This window comes from Podarcis liolepis (genome assembly GCF_965112155.1).
Source record: "Podarcis liolepis genome assembly, chromosome: 3".
Taxonomy (NCBI): domain Eukaryota; kingdom Metazoa; phylum Chordata; class Lepidosauria; order Squamata; family Lacertidae; genus Podarcis; species Podarcis liolepis.
This window is the reverse complement of record NC_139557.1, coordinates 1,954,016-1,972,531: the sequence shown is the minus strand read 5'-3', so window position 1 is coordinate 1,972,531 and position 18,516 is coordinate 1,954,016. Positions and strand designations below refer to the sequence as shown.

Here is an 18,516-nt window from a genome sequence, read left to right as displayed (position 1 = left end):
ATTGTGCATCATCTTGAAATCACTTGAACACAGACAATGCAGCAACCACACCTTACTTTGCAGCCTATTGAGCTTTCTGTGACTTTTCTTTTTAATCCAAGGATAAAAAAGCCAATTAAAATCATCACAATTACAGCTTCTTTACAGGACAGTAGAAAGAGCTGACAAGTCTTGCCCAATCTCGTATAGTCCCAGCGTTGATTTGCAGGGCTGGCAGCCACATCAGACTGGTTGGGCAACTCTCAAGGGCCGATTTCCCTTTCCAAGATGCGAGGCTAAGTCCCATTTCTGGATGGGGAAACTGTTTGGCACCGCGGAGGCTGGAAGAAGGATGAGACAGTTGTGAGGAGGTGGCTGGGTGCCCCTTCCACCCAGAAATGGGAGATGGCCTCAGAGGCCCCTGAAGGAAGGAGCGGAGAACGACTTTTCCCAGGCCCAGGGAGTTTCCCCTCCTACACCCCCCCCCAAAAAAGCATTGCTAGAAAGTCACACTCTGCTGCCTCTAATGGAACCAAAACTGAGTCAATGGAGCCAAAGTTTCCATGTGATTCTGCAGCTGGCTTTGGGGCTGCAACACAAGTTCCAGGGTCAAGATGATGTGCTATTTGACGATGGCTCGCCTACCTTCTCCCAGACGTACCAATTCATAATAAGGCTTGGGGAATGGGGGGAAATGTGTCAAAAGGCAAATGGCAATGGAATTTAAAAAATGAAGTTTATGATAACTAAATAAGAGTTTAAAGTTTTCCAAAGAAGCCGAGTGACCCATCCCAGCAGCGTGATAAAACAAGAATCTCAGCATTGCTCTCTCTGTTCAGACCCCAGGGGTCTCTACTGCACCCTGCTCATGCTGGAGTCCATCTGTTTAAGAACGACTGCCTTAAGGTCAGGAACAAAGTGTAACATTTGGGGCTCCATTTTGCTCCTCCAAATCTCATGCTGACCTTTTCTAGAGGTCACACAGAGCCAAAGAGAATGATACGCTGCCATCTACAAAATTCCAACCCCAAAAAAGACGCAGAACTTATCCCGGATTTTCGGCACATGAAGTGACCTGAAGGCATGGGGGGGTCTTTCCACAGAAGGCTTTATGTTGGGGCCAGAACAGGCCTAGAAAGAGGTTAGCTCAGCACCTGAAAAGGGCAACCTCCCTCTCGGATTGCCCCCCCCCCACAGTAAACCTTCAAAGCTTGCCTTGAGAATGCAGTGGTACCTCGGGTTAAGTACTTAATTCGTTCCGGAGGTCCGTTCTTAACCTGAAACTGTTCTTAACCTGAAGCACCACTTTAGCTACTGGGGCCTCCCGCTGCTGCCGCGTCGCTAGAGCACGATTTCTGTTCTCATCCTGAAGCAAAGTTCTTAACCTGAAGCACTATTTCTGGGTTAGCGGAGTCTGTAACCTGAAGCGTATGTAACCTGAGGTACCACTGTACTAAATTTCAGCTCCCATCTAATTCCACTACCCAATTACTTGAGTTCACCTCAACTAGTCTTTTATTATACCAAAAAATGTGGACTATCTAATAATATCACCAGATTACAATTATACTTTTAAAAATATCAAAGGGGGGGGGTGAGATGAGTACAGACTTTGAACTGATCTGGTTAAGCCCTCCTTGACTGGGCTGTGCGTAACACTTGTCTATAAGGAAATAAACTGCAGCATAATATCCTTTGATCTGAACAATAGCTTTTTAATCGCAACTCTTTCCAAGGGAGATGCAGCACACAGCGCTCGCATTCTCCAGAAAGGAATTAACATTTCTAGACAGGGTGGGAAACAGGTATATTAACAATGAAGTTGTGAAACACTTTCACATGTTCTTACGGTAACCAGCAATATATATATATGTTTTATCTAAAAGGATTTGCTATCCATTAAGCTTCACTACTGCACACACTTATGAAAAAGGAAAGCACACTTGTTTAGAGGCAATGCCTTGAAGGTATTTTAGCAACATCTTCACATTTTGATGTTTTGTTTTAGTTCTAACTGTGCCACATCCAGGTAACTAGACAGTACCTGACCACAAGGCAGCCAAGTGGTGCAATTATTCATACTATTGGTAATAATCACGTCTGCATAGCTGCTGCATAAACCTCTAATTACAGAGTTAGGATATCCCCAAGGCTTGGGAAACAACATTAACTTCATAATACGAATTTAACAAGCTGAAACTCATACAAAGCTAAGAAATCTTTTAAGGAAGCATGGATCGTGCCAAATCTAGAATGGGAAAAAAATCCACCCTTAAAATAAAGAGTTCTAAAATATAATTTAAAATTTCCAATTTTAATATGGAAAGGATCTATTTTCTGGACCTGAATCTATGTTAAATGCAAACTAATAAATGTAATTAATTGTCATGTCATGGTGGGGGTCATCAAGTGCCACTAAAAGTGGGCATGTAGGTATTTAACTCTCCAGTTGTCTTCAGGGTAAAAATACAACTATTGCTGCAGGCAAACATATCAACTGTACACCACATTTACAAGGTTATAACTCAGGTTTCATCATCTAGTGATGGCTTAATAACAGCATTGTGCTTGGGTGTTCCACATACCCTGGGTGCAAAAGCTCCTCCACAGCATTCTCAACTTGCTCTATTCATGATAATTACAGACAGCATTTCTATAGCTGAGGAGTCTTCTTCAGGTACCTGAAGGACTGTCACATGGATGCTTGTAGTCAACCTTGTGTTCTGCTGCTCCAGAGGGCAGGACATGAACCAATGGATTCAAATTACAAGAAATGAGATTCCAACTAAGCATGAGGAAGAACATTCTGATGACAAGAGATGTTTTGACAAATACCTTCCCTCAGAAGGTAGTGGACTTTCCTTCACTGGAGGCTTTTAGCAAAAGCTAAAATAGTAAATTTAGCCAAAGTAAATTCAGATTAAAAGGCTACTAAGTCATTATTTTATTATTATCTCCCTTTTTCTTTCTTCTTTTTTCCTTTCTTTACTTTTTTTTGGGGGGGAGTGTCCTCTATTTGGGGTCAATATTGGGCGGTGATGGATGGTTGCTGAAGGACCCTGTGTGAGAGGCAGGGAAAGGAAGAACTCTGAGGATAGGAGGATGGGAGAAGGGAAGATCTCAAGTGAGAGCTGGGAGGGACCACCCCTTTTTCTGTGTGAGACAAGGGTTAATATCTACCTTTGAGAGAGGACTTTGCATTTTCCTTTCACTTTCTTCCATTTTGTTTTCATTTACATTAGCTTGTTATTGTATTGTACAGTATTGTGAAAAAGCTTATTTAAAAAACTTCTGAGAAAAGAAAATCCGCATTGGTGCATAACTAATAGATATGTAAAATTGGGACAGAAGTCTGATCACCACAATAATTACACAAGGATCTTTTCATCTCTATTAAAACATGTATACAAACATTCTCTGTTCTTGTTCAAAGTACTAATTGATGAGACATGAAACATCTGCTTGAAGTACACAACTTTAATTAGCTCTTTGTTGGGAGTTGGAAAATTAGTACTTCAAATTTGGAAGATGTGCACCAATCTAGTGTTCCAAATGTTTATTGTCCTCAAACATGCAATTTTAGACACGATTATATTAAAAAAACAAGCAAACACACACACAAATATTTCTGCAACTAATCAGTCACTCATTTCCAAAAACAGTCCTTCTTCTCCTTCTTCTTTGGCGATCACTCGTAGCCAAGTAAGATTATCTTCCATGAACACGGCCTTAACAGTGAGTCCGTAAGTGACTGTGGAGGCCAATTCTGGATCCACAAGTCCTTCCACAGCAGGAACATTGGTTTCCAGGCAGGAGTTTATCACGGAGAGAGTTTGCCAAGCGTGCCTTCCTCTTAGCATGTTTCTCCTTTTCATCCTGAGTTTAAGCGTCTTCTAAGTCCATGACACCTTTGGTCAAGGCTGTTCTCCGATTGCAGCGCTCGCAGGCGAGTGTTTCCCAATTGTCGGTGTTTATGCTAATTTTTTAAGTTTTACCTTGAGAAAGTCTTAAAACCTCTTTTGCTGACCACCAGCATTACACTTTCCATTTTTAAGTTCACAATGGAGTAGTTGCTTTGGAAGACAATAATCGGGCATCTTAATAACATGACCAGTGTAATGAAGTTCAAGTTGAAAAATCATTGCTTTGACACTGGTGATATTTGCTTCTTCTGTCATTAGTTTGCCTATCTTCCCATGTGATATGTAAAATTTTCCAGAGACAGTGTTGATGGAATCTTTCCAGGATCCATATAACTGCTTGGCAAGCAGGAAAAGCATGTATACTAACAAAATATAACAAACATCCCTGAGTTCATTTTTTCCTTGTTCTGTATAGTACAGTGGTACCTCTAGTTACAAACTTCATTTGTTCCGGAGGTCTGTTCTTAACCTGAAAGTGTTCTTTACTAGAAGCATGCTTTCGCTAATGGGGCCTCTTGCTGCTGCTGCGCCGCCTGCACACGATTTCTGTTCTCATCCTGGGGCAAAGTTCTCAGTTCAAGGTAACTCTTCCAGGTTAGCGGAGTTTGTAACCTGAAGCGTTTGTAACCTGAGGTGTTTTTAAGTCAAGGTACCACTGTACTTGTGGAAGGGTGTGCATGCGCGTCTGTGTATATGAACGCACATGCACAAGCACATACACTGTGAGCTGAAGTCAGGCTTAGCCATGCTATGCAGATGTCATGAAAACAACGTGATTTGAAAGTAGCAGGTTAATTACTAACTTTAAGCTCTACTGCTTTCAAAGCATCTACTCTAAGCATTATTACATCTTGATCTAGCCCTGGGTGTCTGCACACCGGACAAGGTATTAAGGCTTGTATCCAAAGCAGCACCAGCAGAGTTCCAGCAGCGCAGCAGCACTTTCATTTCATCTCTCCTCCCCCCATGCACCCCACAAAATCTTCTATGGAGAAACCCCCCCCCAACCCCCAGAGCCAATTTTCACGGCACACAGGTGGCTGCAGGGAAGAGAAGAGCAAGGGCTAGTTCCATTTTGCTAGTGCAAATCTTCTGTGCTAGCAGAATGTGAGAGTTAGATACTACCTTCTGCTTACCAACATTTTAAACTTTCAATTCTTTTCATTTTTAATGTCTCTTATGGGTGAAAAGATGCACTTGATAGTGTGTGGCAGCTGCAAAATATAGTGATGCCTCAGTAGCCAGGAAATTGTCAAATGAAATTTCCAGTGGCCAGTCTCATTCCTTGCTACCCCACTAGCAGAAGAGAGAATACAAAATTGCTTAATGTGTGTATAATACGTCATAGTATTCAGCTTTTCTTTTTACATATTTTTAAAGAATAGATTATGTTTGCTCATCATGAGAGGAACAAAATAGACTAGAAACCTCTTGAGTGCTTTTCTTCAGTCAAGAGCCGTTTCCGTTTTCTGTTCAATTTCCTAAAGCTTCAGACGTCTGCGAACGATGAAAGAAGATGCAGGCGGCAGAATGGAGACGGAGGCTTTGACAGCTGGCCCCCTACCCAGCAAAGCCCTAAAGCAGCTCCAAAGCTTTAGAGCCAGGCTAGTACCAAATAGTCCTGGCCAAAGCTCGCCAATATTGCAGTCATAGGAATGAATTTATATGAACTGAAGACTTCTGCAAAAATACGGAAGCAGAAGGAGCCGAACCAAGTGTAACTCACATGAAAGTTTAGAGGAGCTGAAAGAGCGCTCAGTAATTGCCCGTGTGATATATTAATATGAAAGAGTCTTTGTTTGAAATACTGCACAGTTCACCAATGGGAAGAAAACATAGGAATACTCTGCGTTTATCCCATAGTAAAGTTTTCAAGTGTGCCTTTTACATTTAAACTTTATCTTCCCAGATGAATGCTTGTGATAGAAAAACGTAGCAAATATCTGCAGCTTACGAAAAGAATTGATTGTCAGCACGACCCAGCCAAAGTTGAACATTTTCAGTTTCCTCTGCTCTTAGAAGATAAATTTAAAAAGAAGATTTCTCCATTTGAAATCAGTGAGAGAGACTGGATTGTAATATATGTAATATATGTCAACTTATTTAGACTAATTCCTAATTATTATTTTTTAAGCGCAAAGAACAATGCAACCAACAGCACACATAAAAGATAAAGGGACCCCTGACCGTTAAGTCTAGTCGCGGACGACTCTGGGGTTGCAGCACTCATCTCGCTTTACTAGCCGAGGGAGCCGACATTTGTCCGCAGACAGTTTTTCTGGGTCATGTGGCCAGCATGACTCAGCCACTTCTGATGAAACCAGAGCAGCGCATGGAAACGCCGTTTACCTTCCTGCCAGAGTGGTACCTATTTATCTACTTGCACATTAAACTACATTAAAAAACACACCCTTAGCTTAGTTAGTTAGTGCTTCACCAACAAATGCAGTGTGATGCAAGGAGCCAGAGAAGACTTCCGTGTCCAGGCTGGGGTTGTGTGTGGCTCTTCTCAGTCATCTTTCTGCAGATCCTCTCCCCCATCTGCCTCCCCCACCCCTCCCTGCAAACAAGAGAGGGGCTGCTTGGCGTGTGGGAATCTTCAGAAGCAGATGCCAGGGCAAATCAAAGCGGAAAGTGGAACTGAGAAATCTGCAGTGCACAAACGAAAAGGACTGGGCTTGCACAACAATCCAAGGCCCATGTCTTGCCGATCACAACACCTAAACATCTTCAAAAGGTTTTCAGTGAATAAATGTAGAGTGCTTTAAACGGCTGCGTAAAGATTGACTACTCCTTATACCTATGATACAGGGGTTTTTATGGGCTTGGGCACTGCCCAATTCAATAAAAGCCTAGAAATAGTGGTTTACTAGACATAAAGCCTCTCTTATTAAAGATGGAAATACTCAAATAGACTCGGCGTCTTGCAAAGCTATGCCTTCAAGTCCACAAAGTGAAAATCCCTCTCCTGGGATTTTTTTTAAAGATAGGGAACTAAAAAAAAAAAAAACCCTTATAGAAAAAACCTTTTGAAAGGAGGAAAGAAAAAACTTAGGTTAACCTAAGTGTTTTTTAAAAAGCACACACATCTTAAGATAAACATTTAATAAGTTACTGGTTGACATATTTTAAAATAAGCGGAAAGATGATAGATTTACCTGTTGAAAAGGAAAAGGAAATTTAAAATTAAAGTAGATTTCGGAAGACCTAAAAATATTAAGCATTTTATCAGGCCACCAAGCTTTATCTTTAGGTAGCACATGTGCGAGAGAAGGATACCAATGGAAATTAAATGGATTTAAGCTACCATTTAAATAATTGGTGGCAATTTTCAATGTCTAAAAGGTTGGGGTTGCAGACACAGGAGCGGGAGGTCAACTCAGGGACTGGAGCCATTATTAAGGAGAGTATAATAAATCAACTTTCTTATAGGAACAACTACCACACAAGCTTTCTGATAGAGTTTTCAAGCCACATTTCCTCTAATAGATAGCTGTTTAAATATGAAAATGGAAAGCTTCAATAACCTATTAACTTCACTTAGAAATACATGACTGAAATAAAAGCTGTGACTTTGGAATTAAAGGCAAATACAAATATATTCACCCATGGAATATGATATTTCTTTAAGAAAACACCATCACACACATCCACAGAAAAGTAATCTTTTACGTTGTTAAATACTCATATTAACACTGCTGCCTTTATTACTTTAATTTTTATTACTTTAACATTTATATACCACTTTTCCTTTTGAAAGTTGCTTAGATAAAACAAGCAATATTAACCTGACTCAACAACCCACCCCACCCCCGCCGCACAAAGAAGCCGCACTGCAATCAACTGAATGCAACCAGCCAACTTCAGGAGGCCCCTGATCTCTTGCATTATCAATAAAAATAAATGAATACATAAACAAAGGACCTGCGCATGTGATGCTGACACAAATCCCTACACTAACAATAGGCAATAGAACAAAAGAACAATACCCCCCTCCCCCCTTTTTGTGCCCAATTGCAAAATTTCTATGAGGAAAGTGTCTCTCACGATATGTAAACAATCTGTGAAAAATACTATAAATTAAAAGTGGAGACAATAGATGTAGCTTTCTCTGCTTATTTGTTTAATTCATAAGACAAAAACTTTAAAAAAAACTAATTAAAAAAACAAGCAATATTAAATAATAACCACCATGCACCAAAATTAATTTGACCGTTTTGTTTCATTCCTGCACACTGATCCCATTAGCAGAGATGAAATGTGATTATTTAACTAATCAGGAGTTGGAAATGCAAGCACTCAACTAATTGTGACAAAGCTGGTAAAATGGGGTCTTGACTATGCTACCACTCAGTGGATTTGTAACTGGCTGACTGACCGAACCCAAAGGGTGCTCATCAAGGGTTCCTCTTCATCCTGGAGAAGAACTCTATGATTCTATGCTAGATGATCCTCAGGGACCCTTCCAACTCAACAATTCTATGATTCCATTGTATGATTCCAATTCCGGACTCTGGGGATACCTTTCCTGATCTGCTGTATACATTCCAGCTGATTCTCAAAAATTGTGTTTTTAAACAACTCCCACATATTTTGGTCAAGTTTTGACTCTCCTGACTTTGTGTTTTCTTTTTATCAATTCCCTCATTTTTTAAAAGTTTTATCTTTTGAACTCAAATGTGACTGTGTTGGATTTTCTTAGAGAATGGCCATTTACATATATATTTAATTTAATAACACTATGCTCACTGTTCCTGATTCATTCAGCACTTCCATCTTGCACCACATCCTGGGCACCGCTGAAGATGAAGCCCAGGCCACCACATTCCTCTAGTTGGTTCCATGGCCAACTGTTCAAGAGCACAATCCTTTACAGTGGGAAAGATTTTGGCATGATAATTCAGGAACAAAAAAGCACTATAATAGCTTACTCCGTAGGTACAAGAGGTATATTACAACTTAGTATTTTGATGGTATCAGATGCCTGAAAGGATCAATAAGATGATTTGCCATCTCTCCATGTAGTCTACCAAATTTAAAATGTCCAACCTCCTGCAATGCAGGAATATGGAGCTGTCCCACACGGGGATTGAACCTGTGACCTTGGCATTATCAACACCACGTTCTAGCCAGCTGAGGAAGCTGGTGTGGTAAACGAAGAGTCAAAGATGCAACAGGCAAAGAAGCTTCAGTCTGGTTCCAACTCAGTACTGTGGCCACATCAAAATTATCACCAAACAGTATCTCAGACCACAACATAAAAAGAAAAGTTGGGAATGCACACCACTAAGACAACAAAAATGTTGCTTTGCCAAAAGGTCTTTGATTGCTGAATTACCTAACTGTCAAAAGCAATAAAAAACAACAACCCCAGACAAATAAAATTAATTTCTTCTTGTTGTCAGGATTCTTAGGGGAGCTTGGACCAAACAAAGCTTTGTTTTCTTAATCTGCACTATCACAAAAATGGTGGCAACTCAGTTGGGGGACTGCTGATGAATATAAAAACTGAAATGTTGAAAACAGAATGATTCCTGTTAGGTTTGGAATTTACAATGCTTTCTAAATTAGCAAACTAGCTCCCAAAACCACAATAAGTAATTTAATTCAGAGTGCAATGAATAAGCTGCTTGACAGGACAGAGCTGCCTCCTCCAGGGTCTCAAGGATGCTGGGCGGCCAAACGAGAAACGGCTTCAGCCTGCTTGGCGTGCTATTCAAATTGTTTTCGCACAGAGACACCTGTCAAAGCGAGGAAAGATTAACAAGTATACAGTATATAAACTAAAAAGATGACAAAACTCAAAGACAATTACTAATAATAGCAGCTTAAGATTTTTATTTTATTTTAGTTTTGCTATGTTTGTAGCTGATGTTGTACTATCCTTTGAAACAGCATTGTGTGATCACATAGCTGAACACAAATTCATTTGTATTTGGCTGGGAATGGGGGAGGAGGACAAAAAAATATTTCCCCCAATGTCTTCATAATGGTCAAACAAAACATATTAAACTGGTCTGAATAAAAACCAAATCAATATGTATACCAAAGAATGCCCTCACTTCCAGATTAAAGAACCAAGAAGAAATGCCAGAAAAGCCTTCATCCAATGATTTTTTAAAGTAGAAGAACGTACACCTGAAGGCAGCCCCGTTTAGGGAAATTGTTAATGTCTGAAGTTTTATTCTGTTTAATATTTTGTTGGGAGCTGCCCAGAGTGGCTGGGGAAACCCAGCCAGATGGGTGGGCTGCTATTATTATTATTATTATTATTATTATTATTATTATTATTATTATTATTATTTCACACACACTTTATTGTACCATCTGCTTTGTACCATCTCTAAAACAGGATATAAAATACAGTTCTTCAGTGCAGTTAAGTTCCATGGCAAATTAGCTGCCATTTGCAATTATGTATATAGGAATAAAAAGAAACACAGTGATTTATTAGGTTTTTAGCAGAACATGCAAAGTATAATCTGCAAGAAATTATCCCACACTCTTCCTGCCAATCAAGGCAGGTGGTCAGATTGTATCAAGCTATTAATCAATGCAACTGTGATCAAAATAGCAAGTTCTATAGAATTTCTAAAGATTTTAACCTTCATTTATCAATGAAAGTTGTGAAATTGAACCAATTCCTTGCTTGCTTTCCTTCCTCCCTCCCTCCCATATTGGCACCCTGGTTTATTTACATGCAAACAATCATGATCCTGAGTAGAGCCATTCTGACCCCAGAATGCAGCAGTGTGCCTGGGAACATAGAATTAATTTGTTTTGACTCATGCTAATAGTTCGATCACATGGTCCTCTTTATCCAGCTTAGAAATACAGGATGTTCAAAAGCAAAAGCAGCAAGTCCTCTGGCCTTAAAAGAATTTATAGAGAAAAAACACAGACCTCCCAATTTCCTATCACCTTTCACCATTTTGCTAACCACAGACTAAGCCTGCCAAGGAAAGGTACCAGGAATGTTATACTTAATGATGTGCTATAAATTCTGCAACAACTTGGAGCATTTCAGTAAGTGATAGGGTTATGAACACATACAAACGATTTTGGATTTCCAGAAGATTAATACATCCAAACACTACAAGACCTGGTAACCTCTGATTATGCTATCAAAACTAGAGTGTTCAACTGCAGGGAAATACATTGAAGTATGGCAAGAATATCTGAATAGGAATGACAATAATATGCAATGTGGCCTGTATTCTGTGATATCATGATAGAGATGGGGAACGTGAATACTAGACTATTAATGCACTGAAATACTGCACATGTACGCCATAGCATGCATTATTAGGGAAAATAGCATGAAATATGTTGCATGAAATATAATAAAATAATTCATTTTTAGCTTGAAATATGTTTGTTATTGCTGTAGAATTTGTGGGGATTTGGGGTGGCACAACATAATGCTTGCCCTGACCCTAACACAATGTGAACATATACACTTGAATGGACTCAGGCCTTAAGCCAAATTGGGGGGGGGGGGGGATAACCTACCTTCTTGGGCACATGTGCAAACTGGAGAAACTACATGTGCACATTTCAATCAAGTGCACACACTCTTCCCCTAATCCCCAGCAATTAGGATTAGGTAAAGGTAAAGGGACCCCTGACCATTAGTTCCAGTCGTGACCGACTCTGGGATTGCAGTGCTCATCTCGCTTTATTGGCCGAGGGAGCCAGCGTACAGCTTCCAGGTCATGTGGCCAGCATGACTAAGCTGCTTCTTGCGAACCAGAGCAGTGCATGGAAACGCTGTTTACCTTCCCGCCAGAGCGATACCTATTTATCTACTTGCACTTGACGTGCTTTCGAACTCCTAGGTTGGCAGGAGCAGGGACCGAGCAACGGGAGCTCACCCCATTGCGGGGATTCGAACCGCCAACCTTCTGATCAGCAAGTCCTAGGCTCTGTGGTTTAACCCACAGCGCCACCCGCATCCCTTTTTGCAATTAGGATTAGGATCCTTCTATTAGCATATATGGATGGCTCGTACACCCCAGGTAGTGTAGTTGCTGACCTTGAGCCAGACATCACGGACTGCAGTTTCTTGAAGATGGGACTTCTGGCAAGCGATGGGCTGCACCTCACAACAGTTGGGAGGAATGTTTTTGCCAAAAATCTCAGAAACCTCATCAGGAGGGCTTTAAACTGACTAATGTGGGGGAGGGAGACAGTGCTCCTGAAGGTAGGAGTCTATCAACTGATGAAGATGATCATCCAAATGTCATAGACCAAATGGAGCAAACAGCACGCAGACCTAGTAGTGGGAGGAAAAAATCCTTAAATAAGAGACAAGGGGGAATGATTAATGGACTTCAATGTCTGTACACTAATGCGCAAAGCATGGGAAATAAACAAGATGAGCCTGAGCTCTTGGTACAGCAAACTAAATATGACATAATAGGCATCACTGAAACCTGGTGGGATAAGTCCCACGATTGGAATGTAATAATGGAGGGATACAATCTATTTCAGAGAAACAGACCAGACAAGAAAGGAGGAGGAGTGGCGTTATATGTCAGGGATGTGTATACCTGTGAAGAGATCCAAGATTTAGAACCTCAAAGCCAAAGTGAGAGCATTTGGGTCAAAATTGAGGGACCTCATTGTGGGAGTTTACTATAGATCCCCAAGCCAAACGGAGGACATCGATGATGCCTTCCTGGAACAGATGGCCAAGCATGCAAAAGGAAGGAAGACAGTAGTAATGGGGGACTTCACTTTGTTGATTTCAGCAAGGCATTCGACAAGGTGCCCCACCTTCTTGTAAAGAAGCTGGTAAAATGCGGACTTGACTATGCTACCACTCAGTGGATTTGTAACTGGCTGACTGACCGAACCCAAAGGGTGCTCATCAATGGTTCCTCTTCATCCTGGAGAAGAGTGACTAGTGGGGTGCCACAGGGTTCTGTCTTGGGCCCGGTCTTATTCAACATCTTTATCAACGACTTGGATGATGGACTCAAGGGCATCCTGATCAAATTTGCAGATGACACCAAACTGGGAGGGGTGGCTAACACCCCACAGGACAGGATCACACTTCAAAACGACCTTGACAGATTAGAGAACTGGGCCAAAACAAACAAGATGAATTTTAACAGGGAGAAATGTAAAGTATTGCACTTGGGCAAAAAAAATGAGAGGCACAAATACAAGATGGGGGCTTGAGAGCAGTACATGTGAAAAGGATCTAGGAGTCTTGGTTGACCACAAACTTGACATGAGCCAACAGTGTGACGCGGCAGCCAAAAAAGCCAATGCAATTCTGGGCTGCATCAATAGGAGTATAGCATCTAGATCAAGGGAAGTAATAGTGCCACTGTATTCTGCTCTGGTCAGACCTCACCTGGAGTACTGTGTCCAGTTCTGGGCACCACAGTTCAAGAAGGACACTGACAAACTGGAACATGTCCAGAGGAGGGCAACCAAAATGGTCAAAGGCCTGGAAGTGATGCCTTATGAGGAACGGCTAAGGGAGCTGGGCATGTTTAGCCTGGAGAAGAGGAGGTTAAGGGGTGATATGATAGCCATGTTCAAATATATAAAAGGATGTCACATAGAGGAGGGAGAAAGGTTGTTTTCTGCTGCTCCAGAGAAGCGCACTGAAAAGGATAAACCAAGAACTCTGGCCACAAGTTTCAATGTAAGGATTAATTACTACTCAAGAGTTGAAAAGAAAAAAAGTGTATATTCTGCAAAGAAGACAGGGCCCTGTTTCGGAGTAAACGCCTTCTTCAGCTCGGTTTTTTGAGGACTATAAACGCACAGAGAAACGCACAGAGAAACGCAAGAAAACTTGGATTCAATTATCTAAGACGCATGTTGCAAAAGAAACATAAAAGAACTATATGATATGATATAGACTTCCAACAGATTTATAGTCCTCAAAAAACCGAGCTGAAGAAGGCGTTTACTCCGAAACAGGGCCCTGTCTTCTTTGCAGAATATACACGTTTTTTCTTTTCAACTCTTGAGTAGTAATTAATCCTTACATTGAAACTTGTGGCCAGAGTTCTTGGTTTATCCTTTTCAGTGCATTCTCCACAAGAACTCCAATTTCTTAACGCTCCAGAGAAGCGGACACGGAGCAATGGATCCAAACTACAAGAAAGAAGATTCCACCTAAACATTAGGAAGAACTTCCTGACAGTAAGAGCTGTTCGACAGTGGAATTTGCTGCCAAGGAGTGTGGTGGAGTCTCCTTCTTTGGAGGTCTTTAAGCAGAGGCTTGACAACCATATGTCAGGAGTGCTCTGATGGTGTTTCCTGCTTGGCAGGGGGTTGGACTCGATGGCCCTTGTGGTCTCTTCCAACTCTAAGATTCTATGATTCTAAGAAGGCTGATCACTGAAGAATTGATGCTTTTGAATTATGGTGCTGGAGTAGACTCTTGAGAGTCCCATGGACTGCAAGAACATCAAACCTATCAATTCTGAAGGAAATCAGCCCTGAGTGCTCACTGGAAGGACAGATCGTGAAGCTGAGACTCCAATACTTTGGCCACCTCATGAGAAGAGAAGACTCCCTGGAAAAGACCCTGATGTTGGGAAAGATGGAGGGCACAAGGAGAAGGGGATGACAGAGGATGAGATGGTTGGATAGTGTTCTCGAAGCTACCAGCATGAGTTTGACTAAACTGAGGGGGGCAGTGGAAGACAGAAATGCCTGGCGTGCTCTGGTCCATGGGGTCACAAAGAGTTGGACATGACTAAACAACTAAACAACAACAACAATTGGCATAATGGGCAAGAGTCATCCGCCCCTTGATTCAGACCAATTTTTTCCAAGGTCCCTAACAACAACAGCAACAACTCATTACTTTTACTCCTCCCATCTGACTGGGTTGCCCGAGCCACTCTGGATGGCTTCCAACATAATAAAAGCACAGCAAAACATCAAATACTAAAAACCTCCCAATACATAGCTGACTTCAGATGTCATTGTAAAGTTGCACAGTTGTTTATTTACTTGGCATTTGATGGAAGGCTGCTCCACAGGGCAGGTGCCACTACCGAGAAGGCCCTCTGCCTGGTTCCCTGCAACCTCACTTCTCGCAGTGAGGGAACCACCAGAAGACCCTGGGAGCTGGACCTCAGTGTCTAGGCTGAACAATGGGGGTGGAGATGGGCTGGGGCCATTTAGGGCTTTAAAGGTCAGCACCAACCAACTGTGTTCGGAAACCTACTGGGAGTGAGCGAAGATCCTTTAGGTCCGGTGTTATACGGTCCTGATGGTGGCTCCCCGTCACCAATCTAACTTCTGCATTCTGAATTAGTCATAGTTTCCAAGTCACCTTCAAAGGGAGAGTATTTGAACTGTGGGTGGGTGGGTGGGTATGTGTATGTGACGTATCTGTTGTTCTGACAGAAGTGGTGTTTGATCAGGTATATGCACAACTAAAGAACTAAATCTTTCTCCCTTGTTTCAGAATGGCAAGAAGCACCCTCCAGAGCAAAATTCTGCAGAAAATTATAGAAAGCCCCATGATTACTGGGCAGAATGACTAATATAAAGATTAACCACAATAAGAATGATCTACTTCTATTCACGCAGTATACTGCTACTTATAAAACAATGAAGCTATATGACAAATATGTTTGTTGTGTTTCGCAGCATTATAGCCTCAATAAGTATTTATGGTGAGAGGGGAAAAAGTCAAATCTCTTATATTGGGCAGAAACAACTTATAGAATCCTTACATTTGAATAACAGCATCATCAGTTTAGTACTGCATACTATGTGTATCTAGAAATACTGCAATCCTGGCAAAATCCATTATACAATTTATGTTTATTAGAATTCTAATTCTAGATATTTTTTTACATGAGAACAGTCACTTCAAGGAGTTGTTCACAAAATATCCTTAGTATGCTGAATAGGAGATGTCCATGTCCCTCACTCTGGTCTCCTACTCCATTGCCAGAGTCCTCCTTCTTTCTCCCTCTTCAAAACCTTAATCTAAAACTTCTCAGACTTTTGCTGTTGGTCATATTATTAGGGGTCTAATTTTTAGCTCTCCTGCCAACCTAGTAGTTCAAAAGCACGTCCAAGTACAAGTTTCCGTGCGCTGCTCTGATTTGCCAGAAGCGGCTTAGTCATGCTGGCCACATGAGCTGGACGCCGGCTCCCTCAGCCAGTAAAGCGAGATGAGCGCCGCAACCCCACAATCGGCCATGACTGGACCTAATGAGGGGTCCCTTTACCTTTACCTTTAATTTTTAGCTTCCATATTCTGTTTCATTTGGTTTTGCCACAGAGCAAGAAAAATGTAAGTTTGTTAAGAATAAAATAAAACATAGCTATTTTGTTTCATATTCAAATACTGAGAATTATAATAATTTATCTATCTTTCTCACGTCCCACAGAATTGTGCCAGAGAATCCCAGGTTAATGTACAGACATTGTCAGTACATTAAAACATTTAAAACAATCATAACATTACAGAAGTTGCAAGCCACCCTGGAGAGAGAGCATATTTTGAACAGCAATCTATACATGTATTAATTAACTAAGTTGTGCATATAAACATCTTACATACACAGCACAAACAGAGAGAGCAACGTTTCACTAACAGTGCAATTATGCAGCTTGCTCCTCCCAATCAATGTCATGGGAAAGACTCTTAATCTCAGGGTCCTGGGTTCAAGCCCCAGGTTGGGTGAAAGATTTCTGCATTGCAGGGGGTTGGACTGGATGACCCCCGTGGCCCCTTCCAACTCTACTCTTCTAGGATTATAACCCCTGTTCCTGGGCAAACTGGGCCAATTGCTCAAAAGTTTTTCTTATGGACTGTTCGGTAAATGGACAGTGGCCTGTAGAGGAGCTTCATTTCACTATAATGAAGCAAAAGTGTCAGGTTTAAGAATGAAGCCTCTATTTATCAAGTTTTCTGCCCTCTTGCTGAATTAATATGCATCGGGAAAACTGGCTTGTTCTTTAATTTGACATTTCATTAGTCTCTCCACAAAGGCCCTAAAAGATTGTTCAAAGCTAGCTTTAACTTCATGAACAGACAATCAAATCAGAGAGTAACGAGTATCAGCTTGCTTTATTTGGGTTGCTAAATACTTAAAATTCAGGCCTTCATTTGCTATTGCATTAAAGCTCAACTCTTCTCTTAATTATTTAATCCTTTTTTCGATACAAACAACAACCACAAAAGACACATACAACAAAAACCATAATAACAATAATAACACAATTTGACAATTCAGATTTGAATACACTGATATACCTATGACTACACCTTTTTAAACAATATTTTCCCACCTCTCCTCCCCCTACTTCCCACCATTATCCGCCTTATTTCTTAAATATTCCTTCCAGATTTCTTCATATTTATTCATTCTTAATTTGCTTTGACATGCAATTCGTTCGTATGTAGCTAGTCTGTCCATATTATCAATTCATGTGCTCAATGGAATCTTCCAATTCATGAAAACAAGTTTTTTGCTTCTAATATAGCACGGTACATCCATTTCTCTGGACCCCTTGAAATCTCCCACGTTTCCAGAATATAATTTAGAATTAAATTCAATTCCCCTAAATAACAATTTCTTTTTATTATTATAAATATCCTCACCTCGCACCAAAATGATCTTATCATCAGACAGTATATGTACTAAGTTTGCATTTTTACTCCCACATCTCCAGCAGTTATTTTCTTCTGGTATAGTTTTGCTCTGAATATTATTTTCTGTTGAGTAAGTCTTAGTCTTAGATCCATAGAGGCTATTTCTGTTGATTTTATACTTGACTCCCATATATCATTTGTTATCTGTACCCCTAACTCTTCACTCCATTTTTGTCTATCATATTCTAAATCATATTTCTTCCTGTTGAAGCTCAGCTCTTCCCTTGACTTTCTAGCCTATCACCCACAGCCACGTCCCAGTACAGCAAACGTTTATAAGTTTTCACCATATAAGCAGCTGTCTACAAAAAGAAGATGAAATACCACAGAGGACATTATGTGACATTATATAATTCCAACAGTTGTTCAGTTCCACCTTATTAGTCTGTTAAGTTAAACACACCCCTGGGGAAAAATATTTTATCTTCACATTTCACTGCTTCTCATCTTAAATTTAAATTAAAAAAAAATAATCCTGTAAGCTAGAGACTAGTTGTACTCTTAGATTCTGATTAGAAAAGAACAGAAAATAATTTACCTAATACTCAAACTTATATGGGGGGGGTACAGGAATCAAGCACCAAAATCCAACAGTAGGATAACTATAATCAATAACTGCTTTTACACACAAAATTTTCTTGTAATTAAGATGTTGATCATTTGGAATGGTCCAAAACCATCTTCAACATTTTTAAAATGCTAAGCAAAGTTTTTTTAAAAAAAATCAAACATATGTGCTTTTCTGTTTATGTCTTCGGAAAGAACATTCCGTATAATGAAAAACATGACCAAATTTTTCACAGTACATCACTATAAAACCCTGTAATTGACTTCTGGGGTTGGTTTACTCTGTGTCTATTTTCGTCTGCATAGAAAACAAAAATGATGTGGTAAAAAGAGCAAAATGTAGGTCCCATTGCAGGATAAGGCTCCATCCTGATTAGTAAAGTAGTATCATATTTT

The 18,516-nt window shown here is 40.5% G+C and overlaps 1 protein-coding gene across 6 annotated transcripts in view; it reads right to left on the bottom strand.

The window, feature by feature from the left end:
* SUPT3H (SPT3 homolog, SAGA and STAGA complex component) overlaps positions 1-18,516 on the bottom strand; it is a 301,316-nt gene that overhangs the window by 208,321 nt on the left and 74,479 nt on the right. The window lies entirely within an intron of this gene.